General features: G+C 36.4%; 1 protein-coding gene across 3 annotated transcripts in view; it reads right to left on the bottom strand.

Moving 5' to 3' along the window:
• The window catches only part of GRM7 (glutamate metabotropic receptor 7), a 1,064,146-nt gene that overhangs the window by 638,416 nt on the left and 404,006 nt on the right, over positions 1-21,724 (bottom strand). The window lies entirely within an intron of this gene.

Genomic DNA, 21,724 nt, shown 5'->3' with positions numbered 1-21,724 from the left:
GTCCATTTATGTTAAAATAGTTTGCTTTATCTTATAATATTATGATCGCAATTTTAGATTGTTCTAAATGTCCTTTATATCATTATTCATACATCTTCCAACAATTTTAGTCATTTGGTTGTTTTTCATTGTTTTCAAAGGATTAGCCAACAATCCTTAATCGGTAAGTGGATCGTAATTAATCCAAAGGTTGTTTTATAAGAACTTTTCAATGATCAAGGGGCCTTTTTAGCTTTCCACAAATCTTATCTTAGAAAGCTAAAATAAGCAGCTTAAATAAATTGGGTTTCCCCAAATCAAAAAGCAATTCTAAAACTAACTTCACAAAGTTTGTCTTGAGTAAGATAAAACTTGTATTCATAGAATTAAACGTAGGTTATTTTTCATAAATATATCATACAGCTAGGAGATATAGAGGAGAGAATTTTGAAATTGGTGTCAGGAAAATGTTAGTCCAAATTCTCGCTCACATCCTAGTTATGTGACCCTTGGAAAGTAAATAATTAACCTCTCCAAGCCTCAATTTCCCTATCTGTAAAAGGAAGGATTTGGACTCAGTGATTTCAACAATCCTATCTGGCTCTAAAGTTGCAATCCCAAAAAGCTATTGAACTATAGGACAGAGAGAAGTTGACCCCAGTTCCCTAATAATTTGAAAGTTATAGAATTCTTTGAGAGCTTTTCTTCTGTCTTTGCATATAGAACCTCTATATATACCAGAGTGTTTGTCCCATAGAAGAATTATCCAATCAGTTATCTCCTTCAGCTGCCAGAAATGTGTTCTTCCATATATTATGCCTCCGCATTTGACACTGGCAGAGAGAAAGTATAATTCAGTTTGGTTTAGTCACACTTGCTAATATCTCATAGTAAGGCTCAGGGAGCCTTACAGTGAAAGAACAGCAACTCTGGTAATAAAAGAATATAGGTTTAAATCTCACCTCTAGGATTTGACTTCTATGACTCTATGCATGCCACAATCTCAATAGCCCTTTAATTTCCAATCTTGAGGTTGAAGCAGCTGGACTCTGAGATCTTTTCCATCTCTAGATATAGATTAATAATCTGGACAAGGGATCCCCAGACTGAGAATCTCTCCTCTGCATTTCTCCCTACCTCTCCCAGTATGAATGCAGAGATTCCCCTTGAATTAAAAAATAACAATACATCAAGTGACTTATTTTTTTCAGGACATGAGAATGAATGAATCGGTATTTTAATATGCATACTTTGTTGTCTGCTGTGTTATTAGGTAACGGTTTCTCTCCCTTTATTCCCTCTCCCCAAACATTCCTCACTACATTTACAAAATTTACCCATTAGGATCTCAGACACCGGCTTTCTGCCATAAATATAATATCATTCCTATCACGGCTTGGTTCCATTATTTTCTCCCTATAGTCTATTTAATGCTGTTTGAAAAAAAAAACTTGTCTAGCCTAAGATTTGAAAGCTTTCCTGGGCATCGTCAGTTCACAAATGTCATTCAGAAAAAATGCCACTGAAGTACACATGTTTTCTCTATCCTCCTTTAAAAATACAGTCTCAATTTCAATTCTTCTCCCCATGCCCAGGAACCAGTATTACTTACAAATCCCTAGCTAGTTTCAAAGGAGCGCTCAGAATTTGCAAGAGATCTTCAGCAAAGTAAGGATGCATGAGTGCTTTCTCTCTGAATTCGAAATTATACCCAGTTCTAAGCTCTTTCTGACATACAAAACATCGCTCATTTTGAAACATATTGCATGACTTCAGATGGATTTCTACGAATACAGGGAACCCTTCCTACTACTGTCCATACAGCTGTAAGCAAGTGCATTCTGAAATAGTTTCCTAAATCTAGTAATACAGGATTTTATCAGATCAACAGATGAAAATTCTACCTAAATTAGAAATATTCATGATTCGATACTGTTTGTTTTGTTTTTCTTTCTTTAGGTTTGCCTCTTCCTGGTAGAATTTTTATGACCATAGTAAATTTCTTCATTACTCCTATAAAATCTTTTGAAAAAGTGGTCTCTGCTTTCACTTTTCAGTTCAGATTGGGCTATTAAGCAGTTTAGGACAAAAACAAATTCCATCTGGGAGTAATTTTCTTTCACTGCAGTAATTAAAGGAAAAGACTATAGGATATAGCACTTGAATTTAGCCTTGACTAGAACCAGGAGACAGAGGTGAGGAGGAAGAGCATTCCAGGTCTTGAAGAAACACTTTTGCTGGTGATGGAATGTCATGGACACAAGTCCAATTTGACTTCAATGTAGATCCATGAAGAGGAGATAGATGGGTTCTGTATAGAAAGATGAATTGGAGCTAAAGACTGAAGGGCCTTTTTTTTTTTCTTAGAGTCACTAGTAGGTATTAATTCTAAGGTAGAAGAGCAGTAAAGGCTAAGCAACTGGGGTTAAATGAATTTCTCAGGACCACTCAGCTAGGAAATGTCTGAGGTCATATATGAACCTAGGACTTTCTGTCTTCCAGCCTGGTTCTTTATCCACTGAACCCACTAGCTGCACTTCAAAGGGCTTTTAATGTCAAATACAGGTGACTATATTTAATCTGTGAGACAATAAGGAGCCATTGTGTCAGTGAAACTGAGGCAACAAAGGATAACTGAGAATTATTAAGCATTTGTCAAGCGCTTCCTAAAAGCTAGAAACTAGGTATACAAATACTAGTGGAAAGAATGACAGATTCTGGCCCCAAGAAGTTTGCTTTCTATTTGAAGAAGACAACACATGAAGGAAGTTGAAAAGTTGGGGGCGGGGAGGGTAGGTGGTAGAGGAACTTTGCAATGAAGCCTGGAGAAGAATGAGATACGGCTGTCCTGAAAACCCATAATGAATGGAGGTTTTAATCATCAAAACAATCTGGTACTGACTAAGAAATAGGGTAGTGGATCAATGAGATAGATTAATCCCATGACGCCAAACCCATGGCATGTGTGTCAGAGATGATGTGCCTAGATCTCCCTGTGGGCAAGCATGGCAAGGACCCAGGGTGCCCACCCCTGTGGCACAGAGTTCATCAGAGTTCCTAACTAGAAAGCTAGTGGGAAGTCCAGATGGGATGCTACTCTCCCTGGTAGTAGTTAGTAAGTAGGTCTCTTCAAGACAGTGTCTCCAGCAGGACAAGACTGACCCAATCCATTCAGAATACAATGACCTTTTCAATAAAATTGGCCTGAGTGAGACAGAAATAACCCATGTTTCTACTATCAGTAGCAACCAGTGTCTTTACAAAGTAGTTTGAGGATTTGGGGGTGTGTCTTTGAGTTTGTACTTTAAAAATGTTCAAAACTGTAGTCTAGCAATTTAGGAATAAATTTTATGAATCACAAAGCTAGGCTGATAGCCTCTTCCCTGTTCTATAATGCCTTCCTCGGGTTCTTTCACAAGCAACCCTTAGGCTACTTTAATTTGCATTCTTAATCCCCTCACCTCTTACTAACCCAGCCTGTTCAATTTGTATTCAATGGGGTGCCTGCCCAAGAGACCAGGTGTGCTAAAAGTTCTGGAAAACACAATAGTGTCTTGTCAGAGCTATCAGTCTCCCAAACAGCCCTGCATTCAGATTAAGACCTAACTTTAACCCTTGACCAATTGCTAAAATGGTTAATTTGGAGGCTACCCCCTTCAGGAAGGCTAAAACATGTATGATGGGGTGAATGTGTAAGGATAATGTCATTTAACCTAAGGACTACCACATTTGGAGGCAGAAGACTCTAAATTGAAATCTGAACTCTACCCCTTACTATCTGCATGAACTGAGACAAGTATCTCAACTCTTTGCACCTCAATGTCTCATCTGTAAGCAAGGGGCTGAAGGAATTGACTTCCCTAAATTCCCTTTTAGCTCTAAATCTATTAAGACCCTGATGGTGATTATCAATTAGAGATACTCAGAGTAAAACAGACATAACTGATCAGTATATTCTGAAACAGACCTTTCTGAGGTCCAGAAGACAGAAGTGATTAATTTGTGAAGGTAAGATACTGGATTCTAGGAAAACTTTACAATTTAACATCTTTATATTCCAATCCTCAAACAACATTTGGTCCATCACTATCTTTTAGTTATGTATCTCCTAGAATGACCACTAGTAGTCTATCAAAATGCTGTGATTTAATTAAGGAGGAAACTCTCTCAACATAATTTAAACTCCTAGAGCACTGCCTGAGGCTCAGAGAGCTTAAATGTTTTATCCCTTGATCGCACAGCTAGTATTCAATTAACCAACTAAGAAGAAATTATTTCCTACCTCCTATATGCTAGGTATTGTGCTAGGTGATGGGAACACATATATGAAAACCAAACAAACACTATCTTTAAGGTGATTATATTATATTAGGAGAGATAGCCCATATTCATAGATTAGTAAATATAAGATATGTGTATACAACATGAATATAAAATAAGTACCAGAGAAAGCGTTGGAACCAAGTCTTCCTAACAGTAAGTATAGCATTTTATCCATTGCACCACACTGATTCACATAGTTTATAATAGGTATACAATAAATTTATTGAATGAATGTTACAAATGTATCTATTGATTGATAAGTTATCTAAATATTACTCTAAATTCAACCCCCCCAATAAAATACAAAGTATAGTGGAATAAATGAATAAATGAGATACTTGTAATTTAAAAATATGACAATGATTGTTCTTTGTAAACAATTGGTTGGTCAGCACATAACATCTCATGGCACTATTTCCTCTTTGTATTCTCAGTACTTACTGAATGGCTAAATTCACCTGAATTACTTAGAACTATTACTTTTCCCAATCAATGGGTATCTAATTAGAATATAGAGGAGCATCTATCATAATCAAAAAGCAATAGAACCTTTTTTTGTTTGTTTTATTTTGATTCAGTCATTGGTCTATAAATACAATACATTTAAAAAAGTTCTGATATTCATTCATTCACTCAACAATTTGTTAAGCATTTATTATGTGCAAGTTTTTTTTTTTAAACCCTTACCTTCCATCTCAGAATCAATACTATGTATTAATTCCAATTCAGAACAGTGGTAAGAGCTAGGCAATGGGAGTTAACTGACTTGCCCAAGGCCACACAGCTAGGAAGTGTCTGAGGCCAGATTTGAACCCAGGAACTCCCATTTCTAGGCCTGGTTCTCAGTACACTGAGCTACCTAGCTGTCCCCTGTACAAGTCTTTTTGATAAACACTGAATGGAATACCAACATGAATGAAACATGATCAGCATGATCAAGAAGTTTATAATTTGGTTGGTCAGAAAAGATATGTACACAAATCAATCAAATACAAGGTAAAATGTGTCAAATGCATAATTGAGATATGAACAGCACTCTAGAAGTTTAGAAAGGTAATCAGAAAAAGTTTTGTGATAGCAGAGATAGTTGAACTGTAAAAATACAAAATTTAGGTTTTTATATTGATATGAAAGTCTTAAAATAATATTGTGGTTGCCAATTTAAAAAATATTATAGATTAAGTCAAAATGACTTTTAGTAGCTTCATTTACAAAGAAGTGGAAAGGGTAAAAGCATAGAAATGTAAGAAGAAGGTAGAGAATTGTCTACCCTATCAACCCAAAAGTTGCTCCAGTGTCTGCCTCAGTCCCAGCAGAGCTTGATAACCTTCAGCTAGATGACCCAGTGGTGTCTTCAGAAAGGGTTCCACCAATACAGCCTCCTTCAGGAAAGGAAGGCCTCTCCTGAACCAATTTCTCCAGCATCCAGCAAGCCAATGTAGGATCCATGGAGTGAGTCTCCTCCTTCAGTACAGCTCACCAACACAGAGTTCCAAGATGTAGTCCAAAACGCCAAGTGCCAAAGAACCCCAAAAGCAAAATCAAAGTCCCTTGGACAGGAAGTTCAGGACTTTTCATAGTCCTTTTATCATGGCACTTCCTGTCCCTTCCCACTTTACGGGAACCAATCACCATCTTTCAATTTGCATGGCACTACCCAACAGGGTTGGCAGTGGCCTCTGGAGTTGTCAGCAACTCTAGCAAATGACTCATGAATTCTCTTACCTAATGTTAAATAGGGATGCTTTGAGTTTTTTATTGATTTAAACATTACTGATTGATAGACAAAGTTTGATTCACTCTTCACAACCGCTCCTGTGATTCTTTTGGAGACTAGTCTCTCCAGTGAATTATTTAACATAATTAGCTGATACTTCTAAAGATCTTCTAGCTACAGGTATATACAATATTCTACTTTTCTAAGAGAAAACTACAATAGCTGGAGATTAAAAGGAAATAAAAGAGAGAGAGAAAATCCAATATTTTCTAGGCAAATTGACAAAAAAAACAATTAGGAGGTAATCCCCTTTGGCATGAGTTTACATTTAGAATGAAGGTGTTCCAACCCCCTTCAGTTCAATCAATTACATTTCAAAGTTCATTCTGGATCTTCTTATGCAGTGTAGGTTTCTTTATGGCACTTTCTCTAAACAATTCACATTCTTGATTTGAGGAGTTAGAGAGCTTCTTTTCCTGAAATTTCTCTCAAAATTTTTTTTAAATCTTGGATTTTATGAAAATTATACAGAACAGAAAAGACAATACCCATCTGAGTGGTAAGTAACAAGATGGGGGAAAGTACATGAAAAAATAGCACATATGTGTAGATAACAATGTGAAATAGCTTACTTTACATAAAGTAGAGCATTGCTCACAAGAAAGTTCAGCTTGAGATAAGCCTGGGGAGGTAGGTAAGGACCATTTTTTCCTTGAATAGAAAACTAAGGAGCCTAAATTCTATCTTATAAGCAATCTGGAGCCATTGAAGATGGCTAAATATCAAAGAAGCCAAGGCCATCCACTGCATCCTGGGACATCACTAACCATCTTGACTTTTTCTTGCCAGTAACTGAAAAGTCCGAAAAAGGGCAAATCAGATGACATTTTATAACTCAGTCTCTCTGAAATCTAATCTAAGCATGAGTGAAAAGACATCCATGTCATTTAGGGCCTCTTTGAGTATGAAGGACAACAACTGAAAAGCAAGAGAATAAGAATATTAGAACTCTTATTTAAGAAGATTGCTCTAGTTTAGTGGGTGAAATGGAATGGAATAATGAAATATACAGAGTGCAAATCAATCATGAGGTTGTCAATATAGTCCAACTGAGAGGTAATGAGGATCAGTATTTTAATGGTCACTGTATAAAGGGAAAGAAAGACAGATTTGAAAAATATCATAAAAGTAGAATCAACCTGGGGACAAGGAGAAAGAGAAATCCAAGACAATTCAAAGAATTCATTAATTATCTGGCAGGAAGAAATAGAGGCTAATTATGAGGTGTTTTAATCTATAAAAGGGACTTCCAAAGGGATGAACAGAAGAAAGATTGAAAGCTAAATGTACAGTAAGCGTTTATGTGATGATCTGACGCTAGTATTGACTCAAGTTAAGAATAGGTTTTGAACAATGATATATGTATAACCCAGGGGGATTGCTTGTCAGCTCCAGAAGGGGGAAGAGGGGTGGGAAAAATCATGATTCATGTAACCATGGACAAATATTCTAAATAAATTCAAGTTGAGGTGATTTCTTTATTTTCTTAAAATGAAAGATTTCAAACATGGGGTAGAGGCATTACATAATAGGATGAGAGGGCATCCCTTAGAGTTTAGTATCATTCATGATCTAAAAGAAGTCCATAGATTATGCTTCATTGTGAAGTCAGAAAATTAACTATTTTCCAAACTATGTTGAAATAAAGACTGGTTTCTCCAAATATTAATATATATTTCATTTTATTGACTAAAAGAATACCTCATAATAATTTCCTTGTACATTTTTATTAATGATTCATTTTTATATCAAGTTAATTTCCAAATATATATCTTCTCTCTCCCCAACCCAGTTAGCTACTTATGGTAAACAATTTTTTTTAAAAGAGAGAAAAAGGCAATTCAACAAAATTAACCAAAAATATCAATCGAGACTGACTATATATTCATTATCTCACCTCCATAGTCCTTTACCTCTTCAAATAATGGGGAGAGATGCATGGTAACTTTTCATTAATTAAAATATATTTCTAAAATTTGAAATTTCAAAAGTAACTGCAAAAGGAACTATACCCAAATTTAGATACTATAAAGCTAGGTATTTAAAATAATTGTCCAGCAATCAGAAAGGTTGTTTTTGCTTTGTTTGGTTTGTAGATGGTTTTAGGTATATTTGATTTTCATATAATTATTAGAATCAACTTTCTAAAATATTTGATCCAATTGTTAAAATATGTGGTAATAGAAAATATGCTATGTTTAGTCTTCTTTTTTTCATTGTGAGCACTGAATCATCCTTCGGCTAATCTTAGCTGAAGGGCATAAGAATGCCCTTGAGAGAGTCCTTTGAATATGTTTAATAGTGGTAACAGAAGTTCATTTATGGGAAAAAATTGGAAAAATACCATTCCTGAGCTGTGAGTAGTTTTAGGTGGAGACAAAACATTCAAATATCGGGAACTAGAACTGGAAGAGACCTAGGATGTCATATAGTCTGAATCCACCTTTTTTTTTTTTAAACAAATAAGGAAGCTGACTCCCAAAGAGGTTAAAATATAAGTGTAATTCAGTGATGAAAGAAAGCCTGGAAATAGCATTTTATTATTATAGAAATGTCTTAACAAGGTAGCATTAGGCTGAAAAGTAAAGTTTAAAAAGAAATTTAATGATAATGAAGCAAAAATATTAATGACTAGTATTTTGCAAAAAAAAAAAACAGGAATAAAATAACTTTGGGAGAATGGAGAAAGATTTCCTTTATTCATTTATTTGCATCTATGATTACTTCAGTGTAGGAATTGAATGAGAAATTGGAATGAGTATGATCAATGACCTAATGATCTCTATTAGGTTTTAACTAATCACTGCTTGTAATTAAATTGTTCTTATTTTATATATACTTAAGTGAGTATATGCTGTTTTCCCCAATGGCCTATAAACTCCTTGACTGCAAGATATACTTCCTTTTATCTATCTATCTATCTATCTATCTATCTATCTATCTATCTATCTGTCTGTCTGTCTGTTTGTTTGTTTATTTATTTATTTATTGGCATACCATAGTCTAGTATAGTGACTGGCACCTCATTGGCACTTAATAAATGTTTGTTAACTGATTGATTGAATGAATAGAAGTACTGTGAAGATGGGATTAACTCTCTTCTGCCTACTTTTACATTTAATCACCAGAAGCATACACACCCCCACTTTACACTTAAGTGAGGGGAGGTCTGCTACCTATGTGTTAAAGTGGGTGACGATTGTGATAGAGACATGAGAGAGAGAGGTTCTGCAGGACTTGTGGACCAAGATGCAGGGCTGGAGACCTAGCTCTAGAGGTCAGTCAAGAGAAGATTCCAATGGAGTGTTCCCAGGAGGGGCACTTGGGGGCTTTTGCTGGCCACACTGAGAGGAAAAACTGGGCTTTTGGATTTGGTCTCTGATTGGAAGTCATACTCTAATCTCCCTGGAGGTCTGAACCTGTCTGAAAGACCTGTGTGTAGCTGATTTGGTTTTTTTGGGTTTCTCTGGTTCTGAGCAGTTGAAGTTGACACTGAAGAAGACATTTTCTTGGTGAAGAATAAAGAAGAGTCAAACAGTTGTTCTCCATCTCCCTAACTGTCACAGAGTCACAGTTTGTGACTGGAATACTTCCTCAAACATTTCTAAAATTATCCCTGTAGTCTAGGGAAATCCTCATCCCTCTTACCTCAGTTTCCCATCCTGTTATCCCAATAAACCCCGACTGAGAAAGCAAAGGGAGTATATTTATAGTTCACTCAGGAGGAAGGGAAGAAGCAAAGACTTCAAGAAGATTTGGGAGGTGAGGGAGGAAAAAGAGAGAGGTTGGATAAGGAAGGGAGTGAGGGAGGAAGGGGTTAGGAAATAGATTGATCCATCAGCAATCAGTAGGGATCAGTAGGCAGACCCCAGAGTAAACCCCAGAGCAGTCCTTTATAAGTAGTCCCCTGTGTACCAGCATCCCTGTGTGGTGGCATCCCCCAGTATTTTTCTGTTCTACCTCCATTACCAATAAGCAGCCTTAGGTCCCTGTAGCAGCTCTCTCAAGTCACAAGTCAGAGAACAGTCATTGCTGAAGAAACAGTTTATTTCAGTTTATTCTCTATTTCAATAGTCACAAAAAAAGCTAGAGAATAGTTTACATCTTTAGTACAATTGGCACTCCAGATGGGACTCAAACCCATAATCCCTGACTTAGTCTCTTTTTTTTCCCCCTGGAGGTTTGAAGCTGGGTAAAAGGACCTGGGGGGGAGGGGGGCTGACTTGGCTTTTGGACTTTGTCTCTGACTGGGAGTCACTCCCTGGAGGTTTGAAGCTGGCTGACAGACTTTTGTGAGGCTGACTTTTTTTTGTTGTTGTTGTTGGTTTTGGGGGGTGGGGGGTTTCTCTGGCTCTGAGCAGTTGAAGTTGACACTGAGAAGAGAAACTTGGCTTTTGGGACTTGGTCTCTGTCTCTCTGTCTCTGACCAGGGGAGAAGCTTTTGAGTTGATGGTCTAGCTGAGCTAGCCAGGAGAAAAGGAGAGACTTTGAACTTTGTTTCTTTCTGGGGTTAAGCTGAGAGACCTGGGCAGTTCTAAGAAAATTTATAAACTACAATTGGTCCCCATAAATTGGGGGAAGGCACAGGAAGTAATACAAAGAAGAGTCTTTAAAAGTGGCAAAAACTTACTTTGAGGAGCTTTTTTTGCTCCTTAGAACTTGGCCTTAGAGGAGCTCTGGCTTGGGACCTTGGACTGCTTCTGGTAAGACTGCTCTTAGATTTTCTCTTTGGAATACCACGAGGGTGAATGAAAAGGGCTGACTCCTTTCCTAGCTCCTTAAGGGAGTAGCTTCTGAAGAGGACCCTTGTCTTGGAGGAGGCCTCATGGCTGGAACTCTTGCTTTATTCACCACTGGTCCCTCTGACCCAAGGTCCTCTGGTGGAGAGTTAATGAGCCCTGCCCAGTTCGAATCATCCTGGAGTAATTATCTAGTGTGATAGGATAGGTACCTTCTCTACCCTCTTTCTCATTTCTCTACTTTCACCCTTTCCATCTCTTTTTTAAATAAATACTGCTAAAAAAGTCATTTGACTTGAGATATATTAATTTCGGTGACCATACTCATATATTTAGTCTAACCTTAATTTTTTAATACTTATAGTACCTATGGATTTTATGTGATTTAATGTGACAAATATTTTATCAAGTTTGGTTTGCCATGACTTGTAAAAGTAACCATACAAGCAGCAAGCCCTTCTAGGATACCTTATAAGTTATGAACCATGAAACTGGATTCAGCAGATCAGACGTATGGCACTTCAAATCACATCAACTGTGTATATATATATATATATACATATATATATATATATATATATGCATATATATATACTTCTAAGAGAAGTATAACAAACACTGTGTGTGTGTATATATATATATTTCTAAGAGAAGTATAAAATTGCTGTTCATCCCACTAAATGAGCACTTTATAAATGTACTTTCTGGGCCTTGGCATGGCTAGCTGTTTATCAATTGTCAGCATATATGTTATGATTGAAAAAACTTTGGATTTGGGAGTCAGAATATCTGGTTATGATGAGCTCTGTCGCTGACACAAAAGCTATATGAACTTGGATAAATCACAACCTTGGATTCTTAATTTTAAAATGGAGATATTAATCATTAAATCACTAATTTAAGAGTTGTGAAACAAAAGATCTATTGAGACTTCAAATCACTGGTCAATTGAAGTAATGTATAAAACATGCTTTTTTAATCTTTAACTATTACATAAATACCACCTATTATTATTATTTCAAAGGAAGTTATTGTGGTTGTTTTTATAATAACAATAATAATAATAGTTGGAATAAATATAATTCTTTAAGGTCTTTTGAAGTTCTATGGAAATATTACTTCACTTGATCATTATAACAATCCTCTGAAGAAATTACTATAATTATAGCCATTTTTCAAATGAGGACACTGAGGCAGGTACTATCCACCATGTCAAATACATTTTTTAGTCAGGCTGTGTAAACTTGGCCACAGTTTCTGACAGAGTACTAAGTACACAAGTGACCAACAAATACCTACATAGAGTGCTTGAGTCCTAATTTTGAGCCCCATGTTAGAGATTAGTCATCATTTCCTATTGACACAGGTTCCCAGCCCTAGAAGGAATGTTAAAGAAAATGAATACAGGGGGCAGCTGGGTAGCTCAGTGGATTGAGAGCCAGGCTTAGAGACGGGAGGTCCTGGGTTCAAATCTGGCCTCCGACACTTCCCAGCTGTGTGACCCTGGGCAAGTCACTTGACCTCCATTGCCTAGCCCTTACCACTCTTCTGCCTTGGAGCCAATACACAGTATTGACTCCAAGACGGAAGGTAAGGGTTTAAAAAAAAAAAGAAAATGAATACAGTCTCCCTAAATGTAGGACAGTGAACTTTTACATATAGCAATCCTTCCACATAAAAGAGTTATGCAGCTAACATTCTATATTCAATGGATGCCAGTTAGACCCAACTTTAAAAAGGCATCCTTTAGCTTTCAGTGATGAGAAAATTCAACAATTTCCTACAGGGAGTAACTGTAGAAAGCTGCATTTAAAATAATCTGTATTCACTTCTTTCCTACCACATCACAAGCCCTCTCAGAATGTAATCCACAGAGATATACAATTCTTATTACCTCCCTATGAGCATTTAGGAGAACCAAAATAGTATATCGAAATAGTTTTCAAAATCTCCCTGGAAATATGGTGTACAGGTAAACATAATAACAGCTAGCATTTATATAGAGCTTTAAAGTTTATATAAAGAGCTTTCTAAATATTGCCTCATTTTATCTTTACAACCCCCTTAAAGGCAGGTGCTTTTATTATAATACCCATTTTACAGACAGCAGGGCCAGATTAAATGATTTTCCCAGGGTCATACACTTGTAAGGTAAGTGAATTTTATTGAACTAGGATCTTTTTGACTCCAGGCCCAAAACTCTATTCACCGAATCACCTAGCACTTTATCCACTGTGCCCCCTTGCTATTCAGATTTTCCTTTTTAGTATAGACAAATATATCTTAAATAATCCTAATTTGGAAATGAAAGAAGACTGACAGGTGGTGGGAGAAGGGGCAACTGGGAGTGGCAGTTGGGTCTTGTGACTAGCACTTCCTTCCTGCCAGGTAGGTTTTTCCTTCCTGGTGTTGGAGGAGGGAGGAGCTTGTTCAGCCAAGTCTGGAGTGGTGTGCCTCTTCTTGGTTCAGCCCGAAGATTAATGCCCAATTGCTTCTGAAAGTTAGAACTGTTCTTGTTTGCTTTCTGTCTACTGCTAAGATTCTGAATTAGACAAAACGAGGACTGATATAGAGTAGACAGAAGTGGGAGAAACCCACCACCAGCCTATGAGGCCTGGCCTCAGCACTGTAGGTGAGGAAAAAACTCCAATACCAACTGGTTATTAAACTCTTTATTATTTGAATTTGCAGTCAGATAAGTGGACTATGTTTTCTGGAGCATAGAGGGAGCTGAACATCAGTTCAGTCATTCAAGACAAACAGTCCTTATTGGACCCCTGCTGCTTCCTCTTGGCAGGGGGTATCTCTCTCCTTTGCCTCACCAAGCAATATACCCTCTCTCCCCTCAATTCCTCCATACCGTGCTACAAACCTCCCATTATCGCCAGTTTTTTTCAATCCCCTCATCCTTTCCCAATAAATATTAGACTAATGAGAGAAGCGTTTGATCTTTCATTATAAAAATGTATATATATACATAAATATATATATATATATATATATACATAAATATATTTGAAATTAATTAAAAGCTGTAGAAAAATTTGGCAAGTAGATAGCCAGAATGTTCCACTGGTACACTCCTGATGTCAGGAAAAAGTAAGGAAGTTTTCCAGAGACAAACACATTGGAAGGCATGAACTAGGGTTGCATTAGATGGGCAAGAATAGACAGGCTGCAATCTGCATCATTGGAGGGAATTTGTCAATCATTGGGGTCCAAATCTACTGAAATATCAGTGAAGAATTGAAATGAAATTAGGGGAAAGAGCACAAGCTATGGAGTCCACTGAAGATGAACTTTATTTGTATCTTTACCTGCTGTTTGGAATCTTATGATTTTAAGATAATGGCTTCCATTCTCTTGAATTCAATTTCTTTATCTATAAAATGAGGGATTATAAGTCTCTGAGATTCCTTCCATTTCTAAATGCAGGACCATATAAAGCTAGAATTAGGGTAAGTTAATTCTTTTTTTTTTTAAATCTTCATACATAAAACTATTCGTAAACAGGGATTTTAACTTCCCTCTGGCACATAGCATCCACCTTATGAGGTGCTTTTTTGTTTTGTTTTGTTTTTTTTCCTTCACCAATGGATCAGACAGGGTAGGATTTGCTAAGAAGAGAATCAAACATCTTCTTAGTGACCTGTGGGATAATCAACATTTTCCCCAAGATTGTGTTTCAGTAGGATGTGGGAATGGGAAGGAAGAATGGAAATGTTAAGGACCTTTGGACACTGGTCCCAGAAAAAGCTCTGGAGTGTAAAAATAACATCACAATATTACAAACCTTGCAACATCCTTTGGAAAAATCTGTAAGAGCCAGTACTGACATGCCAAGAAATGGAGAACTTTGATATCCAAGCCAAGGTAGTTATTTCAGGTGACATTTTATTCTTTTCTCTCCTTTCTCTGCAGACTGTGAAGTCCTGGCAGAAGGTTCCTTCCTTCTGTGGGCACGTCAGGAAGATTTAGGAAATCACTGAAATCTGGTTCCATTCAGGACATTTGTGCAGCAATTAAGTATTTAGAGGCAGGATCAGTGGAACTCAATTACTTGCTTTTTAAATATGCAGAAGGTTATTTATGATGTATATACAAGAATAGAATTATTGATCTTACTTGAAAAAGTATGTGTATATGTGGTTGGGCACGTGTGTGGGATACATGCTCTCTCATCAATGTCCATGCAGTGATTCTCAGGGCCTAATAACTAAAAAGTTCAAACCATCAGTCGAGTTCAGATATGTGCATTCATCTCCATTATCTGTGTGTCGTCAGGGGTTCCTTCCTTCGCATCTAGCTACCATGGCACTCTTTGGGATAATGACAGATGCTCCTGAAATGCTGATTCAGGAATGATGGCTTGATGGGAAAGCTTTGCTTCAGAGCACAGCCAACAGTATTAGCAGCCAAAACAAATGGAGGCTTTGCCGATTTCCTTTCTATTAGTTTCGGTGACTTCACAGCTGTTGAAAATTTCCCCAAAGACACTCCCCTTCCCCCTTCCACTCCGTGCTTCATTTTGTTACAAAATGATGACGTGCCATATGGTGTGTGAATAAAGGTGCTGGTTTCTTTGGAAGATTCGGCATCCTTAAAACCATGTTTTAATATCATTTCCAAAGAAGCTGATAAAGCTGAGGGGGTGGCCGAGTGGGGAGTCCTGGTGAAGAAATATGAAATATATTCTTTTTTGGATAAAAGTCAAGAGGAAAAATGCTGGAAGCTCCACAGATGGGATTTTAATGGAAGTTTCCTTCTAATTTAAGATCCTCCCCTCTCCCAAAATAAAGGAAATGCTTCAAACAGTTGCATAAAAGGGGATATAAGGTATTTGAATGGTTCCCCATCAAAGTTAAACTGAGGACAATGCTAACCGCAAAAGACTTTTATTACAAGCTTGCTCTAGACACAAATACATTAGTCTTATGATGTGACAAGACAACAAGATACAACAATAAAGACAATTATATACGTGTTGTGTATTGGCTTTTTGAGAAATTGCAATGTTCTGTTTTCTGCCTTGTAAATTTTAAAGTGATCCTACTTTAGAGCAAGGACTACCATGAATAATTCATGAAAGAGAGGATATAAAATATTAGAAATGGAAAACAGTTATTAAATGATTGAGTCAGTAACCCTGGCAGTCCTGAATCACTGGGAGTAATACAATGTACCCAGTTTTACACCAGAGGATAAAGCAACTCTCCACATTGAAACCAAAGAGATTATCATTGCACTTTGAATTCAAATTATTTAGGTACTTAGGCAGTAAGACATTTAGCATAAAGTTATGCAAACGAAGAACGAATTTTTTCCTGTTAGAAAATACCCCAGGCAGAAAGCAAACACATTTGAAAAAAAGCCTGTGGTTGAATCATGTGGTTTGGGGTTGGCACACATCTTTAATATAGTCCTAGCATCCAAAATCCAAACTCAAATCTGAAGAACCCCTCTAACTTGTGCCACCTCTTAAATTTGTCTTCCTTTCACTCATTAAACTCATCCAATGGTCCCCCCCTCAGGTAAAATAGAATCTCCTTTGTTTGGCATTTAACATCCCTTAAATCCCAGACTGAATTATTATAAAAAATAGTTCATGAAGCCACTACTATTTAAGAGATACTGTGCTAGGTTCTGGAAATAGATAGATAGATAGATAGATAGATAGATAGATAGATAGATAGATAGATAGATAGATAGATAGATAAATGGATGCATGGATGGATGAATGGATGAATGGATGAATGGATGGATGGATGGATGGATGGATAGACAGACAGACAGACAGACAGACAGACAGATAGATAGATAGATAGATAGATAGATAGATAGATAGATAGATAGATAGTTATGTGTGTATGTGTTTTTAAAAGCAAGAAACAGTTCCTGCTCTCATGGAGTATACATTCTACTAGGGACTTTCAGAAGACATATTATGGTCTGACTAGTTCTTAGTACAAAACAATTGTTTATAATTTTGTAGTTTTACAAATACTTTTAAAATTATGACAGTATTTATCCATAATACAAATCTATCTCTCTTTCACTAGTGTAGCCTTAGACAATTCACTTAATACCTCTAAACCTCAGTATCCTTATCAATAAAAATTATTTTTAAAATGAACTTAGATGACCTCTGAAATTCCTCCCAGCTAGGATCTATAACCCTAAAAATCATAAGACTTTTAATCTACACCAAGCTGTTTTCTGGAAATACGACTAAAGCTTGTACATTTTTTTTTTTAGATTTGAGGGTTTTTTTGGAATATAAATCTGGCCAATTTCATAAGTTTGAGGTTTAAGGTAATAATGCTCTGCTAAGGTTCTTGCTGGTAGATCAAATGAATGAATCATTCAACAAATCTGACATATAGAAGGAAATAATAGATTCAAAAGTTTATAGAAAGATCACAGATTTGGAGTAAGAGGACCTGAGTGTGAATCTACTTTGTTCCTTATTAGCATCTCTGAATAAGGGCTTTTTCATATGAAAAATGAGAGAATCAGACTAGATGGTTTGTAAGATCCTTTCTCTGCTTAAATCTATGATATCTGAGAAAATGGCTATAAGAACTTAAAGCTGAAAATACATTTTCTCTACTGGCTGCAATGAAATGACATTCATCCCCCAAAAATGCTTATTAAAGCTGCCAAAAAGGAATAATTAAAAAGCAAGGATAAGCAGCAATTCATTTTGAGGTTCAGACTTCATGTTGACTTTAATATATAGATTATTAAGAAAGACACAGGCTCTTTCTTTTTTTCCTTTTTAACATTTCAGTTACATTTGACTCTACTGTTCATGCTGCCCTCTATTACTAATTTCCTGGCTTCCAGGACTCATGTGCTTGTCAAATTTCCTCTTTCTATGACTGCTTTCATTTCATTTCCTTGGTGGTCACCACGTCTTCCCTCATTAACCAATGAATTTTACTGAAGTCTTGGTTTATCATATTCAATACCTCCCTATTGGCTCCCTTTCCAGATGACAAGGGATTGTTGTTGTTGTTGCTGTTCTTATTCTTCATCCTCAGAGAAAGCCAAAATGGCATCATCATTGATGTCTTTTGACTTGAGAAAAAATGGATTTAAATTAGACAGAGTTGCACAAAGCCATCAGTCTTTCTCTTCCAGAATTATTGCAATCAAAACAAAGACAAAAGTCAAGATGTGACTCTCAATGGCTCCAGATGCACTGGGATCATCTTGATCTCTTCAATATCTAACAAAGTTCTAAGCACAACACAGTGCCCACTTCTGCCACCTTCATGACCACTGGAACAAATTGTTGTCATTCACCTCTTCTGCCCAGGAAAGTTTGTTTTCACATGGCTGGGGAAGACACTGTTCTGCCAAATCTCTAGGTCACATCCCCATCACACATATCCCCTCTTGGACATTCTCTGTATCCTGGATCCTGAGTCTTATTAGCACACTTTCACAGACCACATGTAGCCAAAAGGGAAACAATCTCTCAATTCTTGACCATCTCTCAGGAAGGGTCAGTAGCCATAGCTACATAAAAGTAACACAGAGAAACAGGAGAAGGAATCCTATACCATCACAGTCAAGTAGTTGTAAGAACTCCTAAAACATAGAGGCTGTTCGTTTCTACGCTTTCTTATATTTTACACTGTGTACCTCACAAAATATAGACTGGTTTGACAACTGTACACTCTCACTGAATGCAAAATGAACTTTGCTAAATATTTTCACTTTTCTGACTTAGGGGTAAGCAGGGTCCCCTAAAGCTCATTGCAGGTGTTTGGCACAGCTGTGCTTCCCTCCTATCCTCACTAGCATAGACCCTGCTGTTACTACAACTCCTGATTCAAATGTCAACTGCTTGAAGATCACACTCAGCATCACATACCTTAAACACTTTCTACATTTCTTCATGGAATGTGAATTTCTCTTTTCATTATGGGATGTTTGATTGTGGACTATCCATTTGGATTTTTATCCCAATTCCTTCAAAATCATCTTATGTTTAATTAACTAAAAAACTGAAACAATGTTCACATTCTCTCATTCATATCTGGACTTTATTTTCTTCTCCAACAAATCTTTTGTTTTCTTATCTCACAGACCTGTATGCTCACCTTCCCCAAGATATGGTCAGAAATTTAGTGTTATAATTATGTTCCCTTGGAAGCTGCATATTGTTAAAGTTAAAATTATACTGAAAGACTGGATTTGGGGTAAAATATCATTTTATTGATTATATCCACTTATTGGTTGGCCAACATCATAAAGAATAAAGTGACATATAGGTCAATGGCCCTCTCAAATGACCAGAGACCTTGAACCTAGGTCAGGCTCAATAATAAACCTAGGTCAGCTCAATAAATAAAACTTTTAGGAGCTCGTTATTTAGCTCCTCTCTTGAATATCCCAAGCCATCTGTAATAAAATAAAATAAAATAAAAAAAAATAAATAAAGAGGTAGTCCATCAAACTACCCACCACTCCACATCCCAAGAAATGTCCATAGAAAAAGAAACTTCGTTCCCTTCACTTATTAACTAATTTCTATCAAAAGGGAAGACATTATTTGGGATTTCTAAAGACAAATAAAAAGAAAAAAAATAAAAGGACTGGATGGAATATCTGACTCAGATCTCAAACACAGAAATAAATCATATGGTACTTATGAGTAAGGAATACTCTCTTTTTCATAGATGAGGAAACTGAGACACAGTTAGTGAAATGTCTAAGGTCTGAAAGCTTATTAATGATATGGTCAAAACTAGAAGTCAAATCTCCTAAACCCTGAGTGGGGCGATCAGCATCTTATGGCTCTCCATATTTGGTTAAGAGAAATCCAGCATTTGTCTCTTGTCATTAGGTGCAAAGACCTACTTACTTAGCCAAGAGAACATTTCTATTTCTTCTGCTTAGGTCAGTATACATGTTCTCTTCATTCATCTTCAAATCATGTAACTTTATAATGACTTCATAGAATTTGGACATAATATTAAGAGCATTTGACCTTTCAGAATATTGACTGCAAATAATTGTGATAATGAATGTTTATATTAAATGCAAACACTATTAATTGCTCAAAGATGTGGCCACTTAGGTGAGTGATTCCCAAAACTAATAATTGAATTGAACACCTGAAAAGAGAATTGAGAATTCTCATCAATTTCCTATTCAAATACATTCTCCATATACATCACTTACTTACTTACTTAGTTTATGGTGGTTGATATTTGTCTTTCAAAGGGCTAAAATTCCTTGAGAAAGGACTTGCATGATCAATACATATCCTTCTCCTATATACTTTTTAGGAAACAATTTTTCTTTAAGCTTCATTGATTCTTTCAGTTCTGTGTACAATATTTTTTAAGTGATTTTTGGTAATTTAGATTTTTCTTATATAGTATGAAGCTAATGAAATAGTTTGCCATTGGATACAACAACCTGTGCACTTTCCTTTATTGCCTCCATTATCCCATTTCCTATCTTGACATTTTTGGTCATGTTGGTTTTTTTGTTTTTTTGCTTTTTTTGTTTTTTATTTTTTAAACTATGACCTTCCATCTTAGAATCAATGCTCTATATTGATCCCAAGCCAGAAGAGTGGTAAGGGCTAGGCAATAGAGGTAAAGTGACTTAACCAGGGTCATATAGCTTGGTAGTATATGAGGCCATAGAACCCAGGTGTTCTTTATTCCAGTCCTGGATCTCTTTCCACTGTGCCATCTACCTGTCCCCAGCCATATCATGCTATTTCTACTTGTTCATATGAATCAAAGGATCATAAAATTTTGGAGCAAAAGAGGATCTTTAAAGATCATCCAGACTAAGGTCTTCAAATTACTAATAATGAAACTGAGTTACAAAGAGATGAAGTGATTTACCCAATACAGCACAGAGAGAATATATCATAAGTATAATTTAAACCCAAATCTCTTGATTCCATGAGTGACTTACCACTAAATCAATCTTTAAAGTCCAGCTCCATATCACTCTCCCTGTGCAGTTTTCTTGATTCACCAGCTCATGCCAGTGGTTACTCTATGAAATGACTATAGTGACATTTATTTTATTTGTTTTTAACCCTTACCTTCTATCTTAGAATTTATACTTTGTATTGGTTACAAGGCAAAAGAGCAGTAAGGCTGCTTGGGAGTTAAACGACTTGCCCAAGATCACATACCTGGGAAATATCTACAGCCAGATTTGTACCTAGGACCTCCTGCTCTAAGCCTGGATCTCAATCCACTGAGATACCTAGCCATTTTTTTAAATTTTCAGTCATTTAACATAATCAATAGATCATAGGATTAGAGCTAGAAGGGATCTTAGAGGTCAGGTAGTCTTATAATCTAGTTTTTCAAAGAAAGAAACCGAGACACCAAGATATTAACTTGTCCAAAGTCAGAACATATAAATGGAGGATCTTAGGTTGTGTCCTAATGTCTCTGACTACAAATCCAATATTCTTTATACTTTACCACCTATTTTTCACTTTTGAGTCTGCCCTTTATTAGAATTACAGATTTAGAAGAAGAGGGACTTTTTATTTTATAAATTAATAAACTGATGACAAAAAAGGTTACTTTTTTCCCAAGGGCTCACAACTAGTTGCTAACAAAATAGAGTAGAACCCAAGTCTCTGATTTGTAGGTTGTACACTATGTGATTTTTTTTCTTACTATTATTTCCAATATTGTGCTAATCAGGTTCTCACACTCAGATGATCTAGCAACAGATTTTACTGATAGTAAACAAACCAATTTAGTGGAACTAATCACTCATATATGAAATGTACAAGTATGTTCCACCTTCTTGCCACCTGCTTTATCTTCTATTTGACTTGCTCAGAGAAACAAAGCTGCACAAATAACCCCTCAGGAAACTACCCTTAACTAGACAGGAGGAGGCAAGT

The sequence above is a fragment of the Monodelphis domestica genome, chromosome 7 (assembly GCF_027887165.1).
Source record: "Monodelphis domestica isolate mMonDom1 chromosome 7, mMonDom1.pri, whole genome shotgun sequence".
Lineage (NCBI taxonomy): Eukaryota > Metazoa > Chordata > Mammalia > Didelphimorphia > Didelphidae > Monodelphis > Monodelphis domestica.
The sequence above is the reverse complement of the archived record's forward strand: the minus strand, read 5'-3'. Positions and strand labels throughout refer to the sequence as shown.